Source organism: Lissotriton vulgaris, chromosome 3_1 (assembly GCF_964263255.1).
Source record: "Lissotriton vulgaris chromosome 3_1, aLisVul1.2, whole genome shotgun sequence".
NCBI lineage: Eukaryota > Metazoa > Chordata > Amphibia > Caudata > Salamandridae > Lissotriton > Lissotriton vulgaris.
The window spans coordinates 129,541,817-129,559,863 of record NC_141689.1 but is presented as its reverse complement, the minus strand read 5'-3'; positions in this window follow the sequence as shown (position 1 = coordinate 129,559,863).

Sequence of the window (18,047 nt, the reverse complement as noted above, 5' to 3'; positions counted from 1 at the left end):
TAAATTGTCGCTATATAATAGAAGATTCTTTCTGCGTCACGATGTGCTCCAGGCCTCATTTTTTATAAATTGTGCGTGCATGAATTTCTGTGTCGTATTTCTGTACTACGCCACGTGCTTAGGCCTCTATTCTTCTTAATTGTGCGTGCATGGTAGTATTTTTTTTCTGCGTCACAACCCCTCCCAAGCCTCTATTCTTATTGATCTTCCATTGATGATCGTAATATTTCCTTCTGTGTCACGGAACACTCCTAGGCCTGTTTATTTATAAATTGAGCGTACATGAATTTCTGTGTCATATTTTTAAAGTGTGTCACGTGCTTTGATATCTGTTCTTATAAATTGTACGTGCATGATGGTATTCTTTTCTGCATGACGTGGCTCTCCTAGCCCTCAATGGTTTTGAATTGTCGCTATATAATAGAAAAGTTTATTTCTGCGTCACAATGTGCTCCAGGTCTCTTTTTTTATAAAATGTGCATGCATGAATTTCTGTGTCGTATTTCTGTTGTACGTCACGTGCTTCGGCCTCTATTCTTATTAATTGTGCGTGTATGATAGTATATTTTTCTGCGCCACCAGCCGTCCCAGGCCTCTATTCTTATTGATCTTCCGTTCATGATGGTAATATTTCCTTCTGTGTCACTAAACACTCCCAGGGCTCTTTTTTTACAAATTGAGCGTGCATGAATATCTGTGTCGTATTTTTAAAGTGTAAAAACAACAGTTGGTGGACAGAATTCAGAACAATGTCAGACATTCACCCCAGTACAGAGATCTGGGCCTAAATCCATCATTTCTTTTGCACTCCACACCACCCCAGTTCAGACATGGCCATATGCAAATCAGCCTTGACCCTGTGCCTCATGGGAACAGTCCAGCCCAAACTGCCAAGCCATGTCTTTCCTGGACTGGAATCAAGCATCCTAGGACCGGTTTCTGGCTATCAGCCATCTTCAGCCAGGATAGCTTGACTCCAGTGGTGTGGAGAGCATGGGACTCACGTCTGAGCATACCCATCCCACTCGGGTGACAAATGCAAAAACAACAGTTGATGGACAGAATGCAGAACAATGTCAGACATTCACCCCAGTACAGAGATCTGGGCCTAAATCCATCATTTTTTTTTTGCACTCCACACCACCCCAGTTCAGACATGGCTATATGCAAATCAGCCTTGACCCTGTGCTTCATGGGAACAGTCCAGCCCGAACTGCCAAGCCATGTCTTTCCTTGACTGGAATCAAGCATCCTTGGACCGGTTTCTGGCTATCAGCCATCTTCAAGCAGGATAGCTTGACTCCAGTGGTGTGGAGAGCATGGGACTCACGTCTGAGCATACCCATCCGACTCGTGGTGACAAATGCAAAAACAACAGTTGAAGGACAGAATGCAGAACAATGTCAGACATTCACCCCAGTACAGAGATCTGGGCCTAAATCCATCATTTTTTTGCACTCCACACCACCCCAGTTCAGACATGGCCATATGCAAATCAGCCTTGACCCTGTGCCTCATGGGAACAGTCCAGCCCGAACTGCCAAGCCATGTCTTTCCTGGACTGGAATCAAGCATCCTAGGACCGGTTTCTGGCTATCAGCCGTCTTCAGCCAGGATAGCTTGACTCCAGTGGTGTGGAGAGCATGGGACTCACGTCTGAGCATACCCATCCCACTCGAGGTGACAAATGCAAAAACAACAGTTGATGGACAGAATGCAGAACAATGTCAGACATTCACCCCAGTACAGAGATCTGGGCCTGTCAAGTGCTTTGGTCTCTTTTCTTATAAATTGTACATGCATGATAATATTTTTTTTTTTTACTGCGTAACATGGCCTTCCCAGCTCTGTCTTGCTTTATTTTTGTGCGCCATATCCTTTGTGCTTCATCGTATTTGCTCCCTTCTATTTTCCCGTGACTTTTATTATTTATTGCTACGTCACGTGGCCTTCCCAGGCCTCTGTTCCTAATGATCTATATGGTTAATCATAACATTTCCTTCTGCGTCACGGCGCCCTCCTAGGCCTTTGTTTAAATAAATTGTGCGTGCATGAATTTCTGTTTCGTATTTTTGAAGTGTCACATGCTTTAGCCTGTATTCTTATAAATTGTGCATTGATAATACTATTTTTTTTTTTACTGCGTAACGTGGCCCTCCCAGCTCTGTTTTGCTTTATTTTTGTAGAATAAATGCTTTGTGGTTCATCGTGTTTGCTCCCTCCTATTTCTCCCACTAGTTTTAATATTTATGAGTGCGTCACGTGACCCTCCCAGGTCTGTATTCTTTTAAATGGTGCGTACATGGTTCTAATAGTTATTGCTGCGTCATATGGCCCTCCCAGACCTCTATTCCTATAAACCCTGGGTGCCATAACCCCAAAATTAATATAAGTTTTCTCCCGCTCAGGAAATTGCTTCCTCGCATGTAATGATATGTATTTCCTCTCCCTCACATAAAGTTCGTGGGTAGATTGAGCTGTGAAGACGGAGTGACAGTTGTTTTACTAAATATGAATTCAGACACCTTTATACTTATTTATGTCTTTGTAATTGAATGTGTGCATGTAAAATTTGTTCTTTACGTCTATCATAGAATTCTCTTCACTTTTTTTCCCGTTTATCTTTATTTGAAATAGAAATGGATGCCACCAAGTACCAACAGGTTCAGCATTTCGGAAGCCTTCTTGTGTATCCTGATGGTTTCACTAAAGTCCAGAACCATTGATCGAGAGTGAAGGGTAATTTATTAAAGGGTACCTTTTTTAACTAATGGGACATAATTTAGATGTGTGGTGTAATGATGTTCCAGTTACCTAGCCATAAATAATAATACCTCATCAATATGTGTACTGAAAACCTTTTATTTTAACCTTACTGCAAACTCAGCAACAGTTGTGTCCTGTATATTCCTGGGAAAATATCGCTCTTCTGCTTTTTGGGTAAATATTCATATCTATTATGTGACTTTTCAGTGTTACAGGTGTAAAGAAATATTAAAAGTTAGTGATTTTTTTGAATTAATGTTTAAGAGTAGAATGGAGTAACGTTTAAAAGACTATGACAGATGTAAGATGTTTTTAAAAGTTTTTCAAGGGAAGTTTGTTTATTTTGAATATATATTGCATTGATATTCATGTTTTCGAATACTTGTAAGTCTAAACGTATGTAATTGGGTTGTAATGTAAACCTATTCATGATTGCATTTTTCACTCCACAGGTACCTTTTGAGAAAATGGACATTATTCTTAGTCCGACAAATACTGGCTGTCATTGGATACTTCTGGTAAGTGTAAGTTTTACAACATTTATCATCCCGTTTTTAAAGTTATTGTTCGAAAATATAACTGGTTGTAATAGTTTAAACTGTCTAAATTTTTTTTTTTTATAATTTAAAGACTAATTTTTTTGAATAATTTTGTAATGTATCTAAAGTAGACATCTGTACTAGAAAATGTACACTCTCCATACTAAAAATCATATTTCTGTAATATTTTTTATAGATTTCCAAACCTTTAACCAAGACAATCATTCATGATTCACTGAGTAAGAAAATTCAGACCTATCAATAGTTTTTATTAAATTGAAGGTAACTTTTCCCTAAAAAAAAATGTCCTTATCTCTTTATTATTTCTTATATTGCACAAATATAAAATTCAAAAAAACAGGTGTGTGGAGGGTCAAGGGGTGTTATTTAACGACCTGTCACCTTATGCCCCAACTACTAAACTAACAACAGAAGAAGGTGACCAAGTCATGGGCGGCGTGTCGACCTGATGATACCAAAGGATAACAGGGGAGTGTGTGCCATAGAGTAGAAAGAGTCACTAATGGGCAATATGATTCCCATCTGACCACCCTCTTGGCGGAATATCATCATCTGGGAGTTGTAAATCGACTCGAGCACCATCCACACCATAATTAGCGGTGCAGAGGTAACTGTCGATACATTGGCCATATTAGTGCTCAAAGGAATCATGCTAGTGAAGTGCAGTGCTTAGATAACGGTGTGTGAAATAAAATTGGCTACCTAGAGCACAAAGGGAATATTTGGTGTAAGATGTCTAGGTGTCAAAAAGATAAAAACCCGCCTTGTTGTCAAGACATGGGACAATATTATGGCGATGTGAGCTGGTCAACATGTTTCAGCCGGTTTGAGCATTGCTCCGGCTTTCGTCAGGACCTAATATTGACAAAAATGCTACTGCAAACAAATTACACACAGACACTCAAGAATGTATAAGCGTGAAGTATAAAGTTGCTATCTGGATACTATTATATCTACCACGAACTTGGAGCCCCAATGTCCGCTGGAGACAGTAAAAGTTCTTCTCCCTGTCAACAAAACACAAAAGGAAGACATATAGAATCTAATCACTGGCATACACACAACCCCACCACCTCCCAGTAAACATACAGGAAGACACACAAGCGGCAATAATTTACATCCCGCATTTCGGGAAAGCATATTAGCTAAATCATTCAGAGGCATTTCCTGCAAATGATACTCACCCAGCATTGTGTGGGTGATGGCCTCACCTCGCCCGGCAACCGCTCGGGAAAACTGAGGCCCCGCTCTAGAGTGTAGAAGAAAATGGGCACAGTAAGTACCAAGTTCCACTGTGTCCTGCCAATTGGCTCTACACATTTAACCTAAAAAACGTGTGGGACATTGTGCCTCTTATCAACCTCGCTCCCCACATAGACCAACAAATTCATCTGATTCATAGTGACCCTCGAAATATGTATAGTAACCAATTCAACCCTGAGTTTACAAATAAATCATAGGTAAAGCACATGCTATTCCTACTCAGAATGATAGTACATAATTATACGAAGAGACCACAGATACATAACCGGTCAGGGTCTCAAATAGAAGGGGCCGAAGTGTGGACAGCCCTGCACAAATACGAGGGCTAAGGACGCCCTCCAGACTCCTCCCGACTCGATTGGTTCTGCTCATAATTAAGTGAGAGCTTAAGAAATATTTTGAATGCGGCTAGACAAGGCTTACCTGTCCGTCGGTACCTCGCGCTCACATCGAGCGGAAGTGGAGGTGCCGGCTGGACAATCCTCGCTGTTTAAATAATGGAGCCGGTTGGCCACGTGAAAACACAGGAAATGACGACAGCGGACAAATGGGTCCGCCCCTGAGGTCAATCCATCATATGCGTGCCCGTACTCACCCGTCCTGAAGGTACACGTAGCGTTTCAGGAAAGGAAAAGTTGTTTACATATTGTCCTGACAACGACCGCTTAGTTGCATTTCATCAAAAGCTATCAAACAGGAAGAGCGCCGAGCTCTCTGCGCATGCGATCATCTGGTAAAATCATATTGGCCATTAGTGACTCTTTCTACTCTATGGCACACACTCCCCTGTTATCCTTTGGTATCATCAGGTCGACACGCCGCCCATGACCTGGTCACCTACAAATATAAAATTGTCAATATAATTTCTCTTTATGAAATTAAAAAAAGCTAAATATTTAACATAACCATTCGTATGTCTCTAAAGGGTTTTCCTAAAGCAATTGAAGTGTCCTGACTATGACCAACCGCAACTAGTCATCTTAATAGCTTACTTCTTTAAAATACTCGTAAATAGCAAAGAGGGTTTTCAGGGATGACATTTATGAACGTCTACCAAACGAATCTATAGTGCCCGTCGGAAGCATATTGCTATTCGCATATCATTTTGTCTCACCACTACTATGGTCATAACACGGTTGCTCTGAAACCTATGATTGGTTTTCAACCCCAATCCTAATGCGAACAATTGTTATTGTTGTTGTTATTTTCGTTATATTTCTGAATTTTCAACTATGTTCATTGTGAAACCAATACAATTTCTTTTGAATACTTGTGACAGTCTCATTGCTTTTATTTGAAAACATTTGGAAACATGTACAATATATTGCAAATTTAGTTTTCAATGATTAGCATTGCTAATATGATGCGCTAATGTACATGTTTTTTACATTTACAGTCTATTGAAAAGTATTGTGGTGTCTGCAACCAAAAAGCTTCAGCAATTTATACAGAAAACTTTATGGTAAGGATTTTTTCTGAGTTGCTTCCACTATGTTGGAAAGTCATTACCACGTTTCAACTAAGTGATGACAGATAACTATGTTTACCATGTAAACACATATAAAGATTTTATTTCAAAAAGCTATTCACCTTTAAACAATGCAATATTAATAACCAGTTACTTTTCACTATCTTCTCAACAGGCCCAATGTTTCGAATGCGGTACAAAAGGGGGTGGTGATGGACGGAGCATCTGAATCAATCAAACACTCACACCCAGATCTTTTGACTGAGTATGAGTGTTTGATTTATTCAGATGCTCCGTCCATCACCACCCCCTTTTGTACCGCTTTTGGCCGCCATAAGTGTGGCAGGGTATGCTCAGACGTGAGTCCCTTGCTCACTTTGTTAATGGATTCAAGCAAGCCGGGCTGAAGACGGCTGGAATGCCAGAAACAGGTCCTCGGAAGCTTGTTTCCGGTCCAGGGAAGACATGGTCTGGCAGTTCGGGCTGGACTGTTCCCATGAGGCACACGGTCAGACTGATTTGCATATAGCCATGTCTGAACTGGGGTGGCAGAGTGGGCTAAAGAATGGTGATGGATTAAACCCAGATCTTTTGACTGGGTGTGAGTGTTTGATTGATTCAGATGCTCCGTCCATCACCACCCCCTTTTGTACCGCTTTTGGCTGCCATAAGTGTGTCAGGGTATGCTCAGACATGAGTCCCTTGCTCACTTTGTCACTGGATTCAAGCAAGCCGGGCTGAAGACGGCTGGAATGCCAGAAACCGGTCCTCGGAAGCTTGTTTCCGGTCAAGGGAAGACATGGCTTGGCAGTTCGGGCTGGACTGTTCCCATGAGGCACAGGGTCAGACTGATTTGCATATAGCCATGTCTGAACTGGGGTGGCAGAGTGGGCTAAAGAACGGTGATGGATTAAACCCGGATCTTTTGACTGGGTGTGAGTGTTTGATTGATTCAGATGCTCCGTCCATCACCACCCCCTTTTGTACCACTTTTGGCCGCCATAAGTGTGGCAGGGTATGCTCAGACTTGAATCCTTTGCTCAATTTGTCACTGGATTCAAGCAAGCCGGGCTGAAGATGGCTGGAATGCCAGAAACCGGTCCTCGGAAGCTTGTTTCCAGGCCGGAGAAGACATGGCTTGGCAGTTCCGGCTGGACTGTTCCCATGAGGTACAGGGTCAGACTGATTTGCATATATCCATGTCTGAACTGGGGTAGCAGAGTGGGCTGAAGAACGGTGATGGATTAAACCCAGATCTTTTGACTGGGTGTAAGTGTTTGATTGATTCAGATGCTCCATCCATCACCACCCCCTTTTGTACCGCTTTTGGCCGCCATAAGTGTGGCAGGGTATGCTCAGACTTGAGTCCCTTGCTCACTTTGTCACTGGATTCAAGCAAGCCCGGCTGAAGACGGCTGGAATGCCAGAAACCGGTCCTCGGAAGCTTGTTTCCAGTCCAGGGAAGACATGGCTTGGCAGTTCGGGTTGGACTGTTCCCATGAGGCACAGGGTCAGACTGATTTGCATATAGCCATGTCTGAACTGGGGTGGCAGAGTGGGCTAAAGAACGGTGATGGATTAAACCCAGATTTTTTGACTGGGTGTGAGTGTTTGATTGATTCAGATGCTCCGTCCATCACCACCCCCTTTTGTACCACTTTTGGCCGCCATAAGTGTGGCAAGGTACGCTCAGACGTAAGTCCCTTGCTCACTTTGTCACTGGATTCAAGCAAGCCGGGCTGAAGACGGCTGGAATGCCAGAAACCAGTCCTCGGAAGCTTGTTTCCGGTCCAGGGAAGACATGGCTTGGCAGTTCGGGCTGGACTGTTCCCATGAGTCACAGGGTCAGACTGATTTGCATATAGCCATGTCTGAACTGGGGTGGCAGAGTGGGCTAAAGAACGGTGATGGATTAAACCCAGATCTTTTGACTGGGTGTGAGTGTTTGATGTATTCAGATGCCCTGCCCATCACCACCCCCTTTTGTACTGCTTTTAGCCGCCATAAGTGTGGCAGGGTATGCTCAGACGTGAGTCCCTTGCTCACTTTGTCACTGGATTCAAGCAAGCCGGGCTGAAGACGGCTGGAATGCCAGAAACCGGTCCTCGGAAGCTTGTTTCCGGTCCAGGGAAGACATGGCTTGGCAGTTCAGGCTGGACTGTTCCCATGAGGCACAGGGTCAGACTGATTTGCATATAGCCATGTCTGAACTGGGGTGGCAGAGTGGGCTAAAGAACGGTGATGGATTAAACCCGGATCTTTTGACTGGGTGTGAGTGTTTGATTGATTCAGATGCTCCGTCCATCACCACCCCCTTTTGTACCACTTTTGGCCGCCATAAGTGGGGCAGGGTATGCTCAGACGTGAGTCCTTTGCTCAATTTGTCACTGGATTCAATCAAGCCGGGCTGAAGACGGCTGGAATGCCAGAAACCGATCCTCGGAAGCTTGTTTCCGGTCCTCAACATTAGTTATTAGACATTTATCAAGCTTTTTTGTTGTAAGAACTACCCTGTCCGAAGGCAGTGGAAAATGTCCACACTTGCTGCCGTTCTTGGCTAGGGTTATCAATTGTTCTTGAATTTCATATTCTGATTCAAAGTCAAGCCCCTTTATCAAGCTTTTTTGTTGTAGCTACTATCCTGTCCTAAGACAGTGGGAAATTTGACACTTGCTGCCTTTCTTGGCTAGGGTTATCAATTATTCTTCAAGTAATTGAAATTTAATATGCAGGCCCTTTATTGAGCCTTCTTGGTAACTACTTCCCGTGAAGGACACTAAGTAATTTCCACACCTGCATCCTTTTTTGCGATACACAGACTGTGTAATGAGCTGGGTATCCAAAGATCCTCTTTCCTGATAAGGCAGTGATAACTTTGCGCGTCTGCCCCCTTTCTAAGTTTTTATCTTATTAATCTACCATTAAATGAACACATCTTCCACACACTTACTTCCTGCCTTTTTTGACTGAGGTGAACAATTACTCTTTAATTTCATATTCTGATTCAAAGTCAAGGCTCTTTATTGAGCCTTTTTCATGTAGATTCTACCCCGGTAGAAGTCAGTGGGAAATTTGTGCACTTGTTACCTTTCTTTGCAGGAGTTTTTCAACTATTATCAGTTTCATATTCCTATTAAAAGTGGAAGCGCTTTATCGAGCCTTTTTGTTGTAGCTACTAACCCGGCCAAAGGCAGTGGGAAATTTGCACACTTGCTACCTTTCTTGACTGGGGTTATCAATTATTGTTCAATTTGATATTCTGATTCAAATTAATGACCCTTTATCTATGGTGTATCAAACAAGGACTCCCTGAGCAAAAAATATATTTCAACTCCTAGGTCAGGGAAAAATACATATATGTAAACATCAACCTTGGCAATCGTAACTGATTGTCTTAGACAGTAATTTAAGGGCAAAAGACCATTCTCGAAGATGAAATTACAGTTTTTATTGTCAACACATCAGTGAGTTATCGACAGACAAATAAAATCAATGATTTAATAAACCAAGCGTTAAAAATAGATCAAAGAACTAAACATCAAATATATTCATGCATGATAATATTATTATTTTTTACTGCGTAACATGGCCCTCCCAGCTATGTCTTGATTTATTTTTGTGCGCCATATCCTTTGTGCTTCATCATATTTGCTCCCTTCTATCTTCCTGTGACTTTTATTATTTATTGCTACGTCACGTGGCCTTCCCAGGCCTCTATTCTTAATGATCTATATGGTTAATCATAATATTTCCTTCTGCGTCACGGCACCCTCCTAGGCCTTTGTTTAAATAAATTGTGTGTGCATGAATTTCTGTTTCGTATTTTTGAACTGTCACGTGCTTTAGCCTGTATTCTTATAAATTGTGCGTTGATAATAGTATTATTTTTTTTTACTGCGTCACGTGACCCTCCCAGCTCTGTTTTGCTTTATTTTTGTGGAATATATGCTTTGTGGTTCATCGTGTTTGCTCCCTCCTAATTCTCCCACTAGTTTTCATATTTATGACTGCGTCAGGTGACCCTCCCAGGTCTGTATTCTTTTAAATGGTGCGTACATGGTTCTAATAGTTATTGCTGCGTCATATGGCCCTCCCAGACCTTTATTCTTATGAATTGTGCATGCCATAACCCCAAAATTAATATAAGTTTTCTCCCGCTCAGGAAATTGCTTCCTCGCATGTAATGATAGGTATTTCCTCTCCCTCACTTAAAGTTCGTGGGCGGATTGAGCTGAGAAGAAGGAGTGACAGTTGTTTTACTAAATATGAATTCAGACACCTTTATACTTATTTATGTCTTTGTAATTGAATGTGTGCATGTAAACTTTGCTCTTTACGTCTATCATAGAATTCTCTTCACTTTTTTTCCCGTTTATCTTTATTTAAAATAGAAATGAATGCCACCAAGTACCAACAGTTTCAGCATTACGGAAGCCTTACTGTGTATCTTGATAGTTTCGCTAAAGTCCAGAACCATGGATCGAGCGTGAAAGGTAATCTATTAAAGGGTACCCTTTTTAACTAATGGGACATAATTTAGATGTGTGGTGTAATGGTGTTCCAGTTACCTAGCCATAAATAATAATACTTCATCAATATGTGTACTGAAAACCTTTTATTTTAACCTTACTGTTTAGCAAACTCATCAACAGTTTCATCCTGTATATTCCTGGGCAAATATCACTCTTCTGCTTTTCGGGGGTAAATATTCATATCTATTATGTGACTTTTAAGTGTTACAGGTGTAAAGAAATATTGAAAGTTAGTGATTTTTCTGAATTAATGTTTAAGAGTAGAATCGAGTAACGTTTAGAAGACTATGACAGATGTAAGATGTTTTTAAAAGTTTTTCAAGGGAAGTTTGTTTATTTTGAATATATATTGCATTGATATTCATGTTTTCGAATACTTGTAAGTCTTAACGTATGTTATTGGGTTGTAATGTAAACCTATTCATGATTGCATTTTTAACTCCACAGGTACCTTTTGGGAAAATGGACATTATTCTTAGTCCGACCAATGGCAGCTAGTCATCTTAATAGCTTACTTCTTTAAAATACTCGTAAATAGCAAAGAGGGTTTTCAGGGATGACATTTATGAACGTCTACCAAACGAATCTATAGTGCCCGTCGGAAGCATATTGCTATTTGCATATCATTTTGTCTCACCACTACTATGGTCCTTACACAGTTGCCCTAAAACCTATGATTGGTTTTCAACCCCAATCCTAATGCGAACAATTGTTATTGTTGTTGTTATTTTCATTATATTTCTGAATTTTCAACTATGTTCATTGTGAAACCAATACAAATTTTTTTGAATACTTGTGACAGTCTCATTGCTTTTATTTGAAAAGATTTTGAAACATGTACAATATATTGCAAATTAAGTTTTTAATGGTTAGCATTGATATTATGATGCGCTAATGTACATGTTTTTTACATTTACAGTCTGTTGAAAAGTATTGTGGTGTCTGCAACCAAAAAGCTTCAGCAATTTATACAGAAAACTTTATGGTCAGGATTTTTTCTGAGTTGCGTCCACCATGTTGGAAAGTCATTACCACGTTTCAACTAAGTGATGACAGATAACTATGTTTACCATGTAAATACATATAAAGATTTTATTTCAAAAAGCTATTCACCTTTAAACAATGCAATATTAATAACCAGTTACTTTTCACTATCTTCTCAACAGTCCCAGCCTTCTTGGTAACTACTTCCCGTGAAGGACACTAAGTAATTTCCACACCTGCATCCTTTTTTGCCATGCACAGACTTAGTATTGTGCTGGGTATCCAAAGATCCTCTTTCCTGATAAGGCAGTGGTTACTTTGCGCGCCTGCCCCCTTTCTAACTTTTCACCCTAGTAATCTACCATTAAATGAACACATCTTCCACACACTTACTTTCTTCTTTTTTTGACTGAGGTAAACAATTACTCTTTAATTTCATATTCTGATTTAAAGTCAAGGCTCTTTATTGAGCCTTTTTCATGTAGATACTACACCAGTAGAAGTCAGTTGGAATTGTGCGCACTTGTTGCCTTTCTTTGCAGGAGTTATCAACTATTATCAGTTTCATATTCCTATTAAAAGTGCAAGCCCTTTATCTAGCCTTTTTGTTGTAGCTACTACCCCGGCCAAAGGCAGTGGGAAATTTGCACACTTGCTACCTTTCTTGACTGGGGTTATCAGTTATTGTTCAATTTGATATTCTGATTCAAAGTCATGACCCTTTATCTATGGTGTATCAAACAAGGACCCACTGAGCAAAATATATATTTCAACTCCTAGGTCAGGGAAAAAAACATATACGTAAACATCAACCTAGGCAATCGTAACTGATTGTCTTAAACAGTAATTGAAGGGCAAAAGACCATTCCCGAAGATGAAATTACAGTTTTTATTGTCAACACATCAGTGAGTTATCGACAGACAAATAAAATCAATGATTTAATAAACCAAGCATTAAAAATAATTCAAAGAACTATACATCAAATATCAACATAAAAAACAATAATTATACAAAGAAAAAAGGGGAAAACCTAACAGGGTATGAAAGAGAAATATATGTGGCACAATAATAAATACCCAACGCGCGTTTCGGCGACCAGCGCCTTCTTCAGGAAAAGCAACTCGATTACTTTATTCAGTAAAAGGTAAATAGTTGATATATCTTCTCATTTTGATTTGAGGCAACAAATATGGGTAATTTCTGATAGGTATACAGGTTCGTCTTCTGATAATTGTGCAATATTCGTACAGAGGATGCAACACCTTCGGGAGACCTAAAGGAAAATGGTGTTCTTTTTCTTAAAAGGTGAAAGTCGGGCAGCATGTGATATCAGAAGGAGATACAAACTCATTTCGACGAAATTACTCAGGTTAAAAAATTGGTTGATAGAAAGATCTGAATCTGAATGTAGTTATGCCTTGCCCCCACGCTCGTTCATTGATATGGGATTTGCCGAGCTGCGGTAGAATTACAAGGAGTGTAGACGCGGAGGCTAGCCACACAATACGGGACCTCGTGTCCTGATGGTCAGAGTAGCGATGTGATATCGTTATTTGAACTATTTTTAACGCTTGGTTTATTAAATCATTAAATTTATGTTTCTGTCGATAACTCACTGATGTGTTGACAATAAAAACTGTAATTTCATCTTTGGGAATGGTCTTTTGCCCTTAAATTACTTTCTAAGACAAGCAGTTACGATTGCCTAGGTTGATGTTTACATCTATGACCCTTTATCTAGCCTTTTTGTTGTAGCTACTACCCCAGCCGAAGATTAATACTCCAAAAGTAGCTGATGAAGTCTTAGGGAGACGTCCTAAAGCTCCAGTGTACACTTGGAATTGTAGTAGTATTTGTAGTGTACAGCAAGAAATAGATTTTTTACGCAATTTCTGACATAACTATACTAAGAAAAATGTTAAACAAAAGATTAAGATGTTCCAAGGACTAGACCCCTGCAGAGTGAGAGAAAATACTGTTTTGCAAGGTCATTCTCTGGCTTGTCTTTCTTAAAAAGTATGTTGAAGTGTTTTTCACCATTTCAGGATGTTAGCAGTTCATCATAGTCAAATGAAGAAATTATTCAGAACATTTTATTACGCAAAAAGTCCAGCACTAATGTTAAAAAAGTTGAACAGTGCTTGCGTGGATCTGTATCAGATGTAACTAATGTTTGTGATGAAATTCAGCTTAGTTACTTTGGTCCTCAGGAAGACACTGCACAAACTGAGATATTAATAGAAGAAAATGTGGAAGAGAATGTACAATGTTGTACTGTAGAACATTTTGAGCAAGAAATTACAAACTTTAAGGTGTTTTCACGTGAAAGGCCACTCTGTATCCAAAAATCAACTTCCCCGATAAGGCAGTGGTTACTTTGCACGTCTGCAACCTTTCTTACTTTATACCTTATTAATCTTCCATTCAATAAACACATCATCCACACATACACACACTTACCTGCTGCCTTTTTTGGCTGGGGTTATCAATTATTCTTCAATTTCATATTCTGATGAAAGTCAAGGCCCTTTATCGAGCCTTTTTGTTGTAGCTACTACCCCGACCGAAGGCAGTGGGAAATTTGCACACTTGCTGCCTTCCATTCAATGAACACATCATCTACACATACACACACCCACGTGCTGCCTTTCTTGGCTACGGTTATCAAGTATTCTTCTATTTCATACTGGTATTCAAAGTGCAGGCCCTTTATCGAGCATTTTTATTGTAACAACTACCTCAGCCGAAGGCAGTAAGGGGTTATCAAATATTCTTCAAGTAATTCAAATTTGAACTGTAGGCCCTTTACTCAACCTTCATGGTAACTAATACGCATGAATAGCAGTGGGTAATTTACACACTTGCGTCCTTTCTTGCATCATTTCTACTGCACAGTGTGTGTACTTTGTGCACTTCCATTGCTTGCTTAGATGTGGTACCTATTTCTCAGGCTCCCACTGCGGAATCCGACGCTCAGTCTGTGTAATGGACTGGAAATCCAAACATCCACTTCCCTGACAAGCCAGTGCATACTTTGTGCATCTACAGCCTTTCTTATTTTTCACCTTTTTTATCTTCCACTCAATCAACACATCATCTACACATACATACACCTACTTCCTTCCTTTTTTGCTGGGGTTATCAATTATTGTAATATTTCATGTTGTAATTCAAAGTGCAGGCCCTTTATATACACCTACCCCGACCATGCTCTCCCTGTCAGCATCTGCCGGTAGACACTGCAGCAGGGGAGAGCAGGAGTGTAACACAGGCTCCCCACAGAGTACAGCCTGGTTTGCCAGGTGCGTGTCACTCAAGCCTGAAATTGATACACTGAGTGCTGCCTGGGTTGAAGAGTGGATCAATCACTCCTAAAGTTAGTGCACGATGTGCCGCCTGAGTTGACGGATGCGTGCAGCATGTCAGTCACTCCTAGAATTAGTGCATCGTCTGTCACCTGGGTTGCCAGGTGCGTGTCACCCACTCCAAGAGTTAGACCACTTTGTACAGTCTCGGTTACCGGATCTGTGTCAGTCACTCAAGAGTTACTGCGGTTGCCGAATAATTTTGAAATTCTAATGACAAACCCCGGAAATGGGCCAATATTGTTATTTTCTAACCCTACCACCCAGTGTTGGGAGTGTGTACTTTATGCACTTGCTTGCTTACTTAAATGTGTAAGCAGTTTCTCAAGACTCTCACTGCGGAATCCAAATCCCACTCTATGCAATGGACTAGAAATCCAAACATCCACTTTCCTGACAAGGCAGTGTGTATTGTGCGGGTCGGCTGCCTTTGGTATTTTTCACCTTATTCATCTTCCACTCAATCAACACATCATCCACACATACACACACCTAGATGCTGCCTTTTTTGATGCAGGTTTCAATTATTGTTCAATTTCATATTCCTATTCAATGTGCAGTCCCTTTATCGAGCCTTTTTGTTGTAGCTACTACCCCGGCAAAAGGCGTTGAGAAATTTGCACACTTGCTGCCTTTCTTGGCTGGGGTTATCAATTATTCTTGAATTTCATATTCTGATTTAAACTCATGTCCCTTTATCAAGCCTTTTTCATGTAGATACTGCACTTGCAGAAGGCAGTGGGAAATTTGCGCACTTGCTGCCTTTCTTGACTGGGGTTATCAATTATTGTTAAATTTCATATTCTGATTCAAACTTGTGGCCCTTTACCAAGCCTTTTTGTTGTAACCACTACCCCGGCCGAAGTCAGTAAGAAATTTGTACACTTGCTGCCTTTCATGGCCGGGGTTATCAATTATTCTTGAATTTCATATTCTGATTTAAAGTCAAGGTCCTTTATCAAGCGTTTTTTGTTGTAGCTACTACCCCAGCCGAAGGCAGTGGGAAATTTGCACACTTGCTGCCTTTCTTAGCTGGGCTTATCAATTAGATTTCTTGTAATTCAAATTCAAAGTGCAGCCCCTTTTTTGAGCCTTCTTGGTAACTTTTACTCGTGACTGGCAGTTGGTAATTTGCGCACTTCCTGCCATTCATGTATAATAAAAAGCCTAACAAAGGTCTACCATTATTAAAAAATAGGCAGTACGGTCTATGGTTATCAAATCTACTATTTGTTATCCTAATTCAAAGTACAGGCTCTTTATTGCACCTTCTTGGTAACTACTACTCGTGAATGGCAGTAGATAATTTGCACACTTGCAGTCTTTCTTATTTTTTCACATTATTAATCTTCCACTCAATCAAAACATCATTTGCACGTACACCCACCTACTTGCTGCCTTTCTTGGCTATGGGTATCAACTATTCTATTTCATATTTGTATTCAAAGTGCAGGCCCTTTATCAAGCCTCTTTATTGTAACAACTACTCCAGCCGAAAGCAGTAAGAAATGTGCACACTTGCTGCCTTTCTTCGCTGGGGTTATCAATTATTCTTGAATTTCATATTCTGATTCAAACTCGTGGCCCTTTATTGAGCCTTTTGTTGTATCTACTACCATGGCCGAAAGCAGTAGGACATTTGCACACTTACTGCCTTTCTTGGCTGGGGTTATCAATTATTCTTTAATTTCATATTCTGCATCAAAGTCAAGGCCCTTTATCAAGCCTTTTTGTTGTAACTACTGCCCCGGCTAAAAGCAGTGGGTAATTTGCACACTTGCTGCCTTTCATGGTTAGGGTATCAATTATTCTTGAAGTTCATATTCTGATTCAAAGTCAAGGCCCTTTATCGAACGTTTTTGTTTTAGCTTTTACCCCGGCCGAAGGCAGTGGGAAATTTGCGCACTTTCTGCCTTTCTTGGCTGGGGTTATCAATTATTCTTCAACTTCATATTCTGATTCAAAGTCAAGGCCCTTTATCAAGCCTTTTTGTTGTAACTACTTCCCTGGCTGAAGGCAGTGCGTAATTTCCACACTTCCAACCTTTCTTATTTTTCACCTTATTCATCTTCCACTCAATCAACACATCATCCACACGTACACACACCTACTTGCTGCCTTTCTTGGCTGTGGTTATCAACTATTCTTCTATTTTATATTCCTATTCAAAGTGCAGGGCCTTTATCGAGCCTTTTTGTTGTAACAACTACCCCGGCCGAAGGCAGTAAGAAATTTGCACACTTGCTGCCTTTCTTGGCTGGGGTTATCAATTGTTCTTCAATTTCATATTCAGATTCAAAGTCACTGCCTTTTATCGAGCCTTTTTGTTGCAGCTACTACCCCGGCCGAAGGCATAGGGAAATTTACGCACTTGCTGCCTTTCTTGACTGGGGTTTTCAATTATTCTTCTTGTAATTCAAAGTGCAGGCCCTTTATTGAGCCTTCTTGATAACTACTTGTTAAAATCTGGTCTGCAGTGTCAACTTATCGGCGCCATCTTGTCCCCCTTTTTGAGTCCATTCGTGCGCGTAAGCGGCAGCCATTTTAAATACCACGGCCACTCTGCCCATCGCCAACAGCCAGCGCGTCTCTCTCTCTCTCTCCCTCTCCTGACCTCGCAGGCATTACCCGCGCGCTGACAACCCCCCCGCTCCCACATGCTTGGGCCATAAACCCCTCTTCAGCACAACCCTGCCTCGGAACCCCATCCTGTTCCCAGCTCAACACCTCCCTCCATTCCTTTCATGATCCCGGGTCCTTTGATAAAACCCCCTTTCTTCTGTACCCGATTGTCTCACTCTTTCCCAGGCCGCCACCTGGCTCTGCAGATGCTGTTTATTGCTCTCCCATACAGTAGGAAGCTTCTCCCATCAAAGGATCCACAAGTTGATGAAAGACCCCACCCCATGAGATCCGATCGACCACATACATTCCGTGAATCGGCGGAATGTCCAGCTGCGCGACAATCGTCACCTGCTGTGACCGGGGTGGGGACTTCTACTGTAAATGTGTGTGGGAACGGGCCTGAAGCGGGGATTCCGAGGATGTCTTTCCGTACTTCAAAGTATTTACGACAATGTGCCACATGCAATAAACTGTAATAAAGAT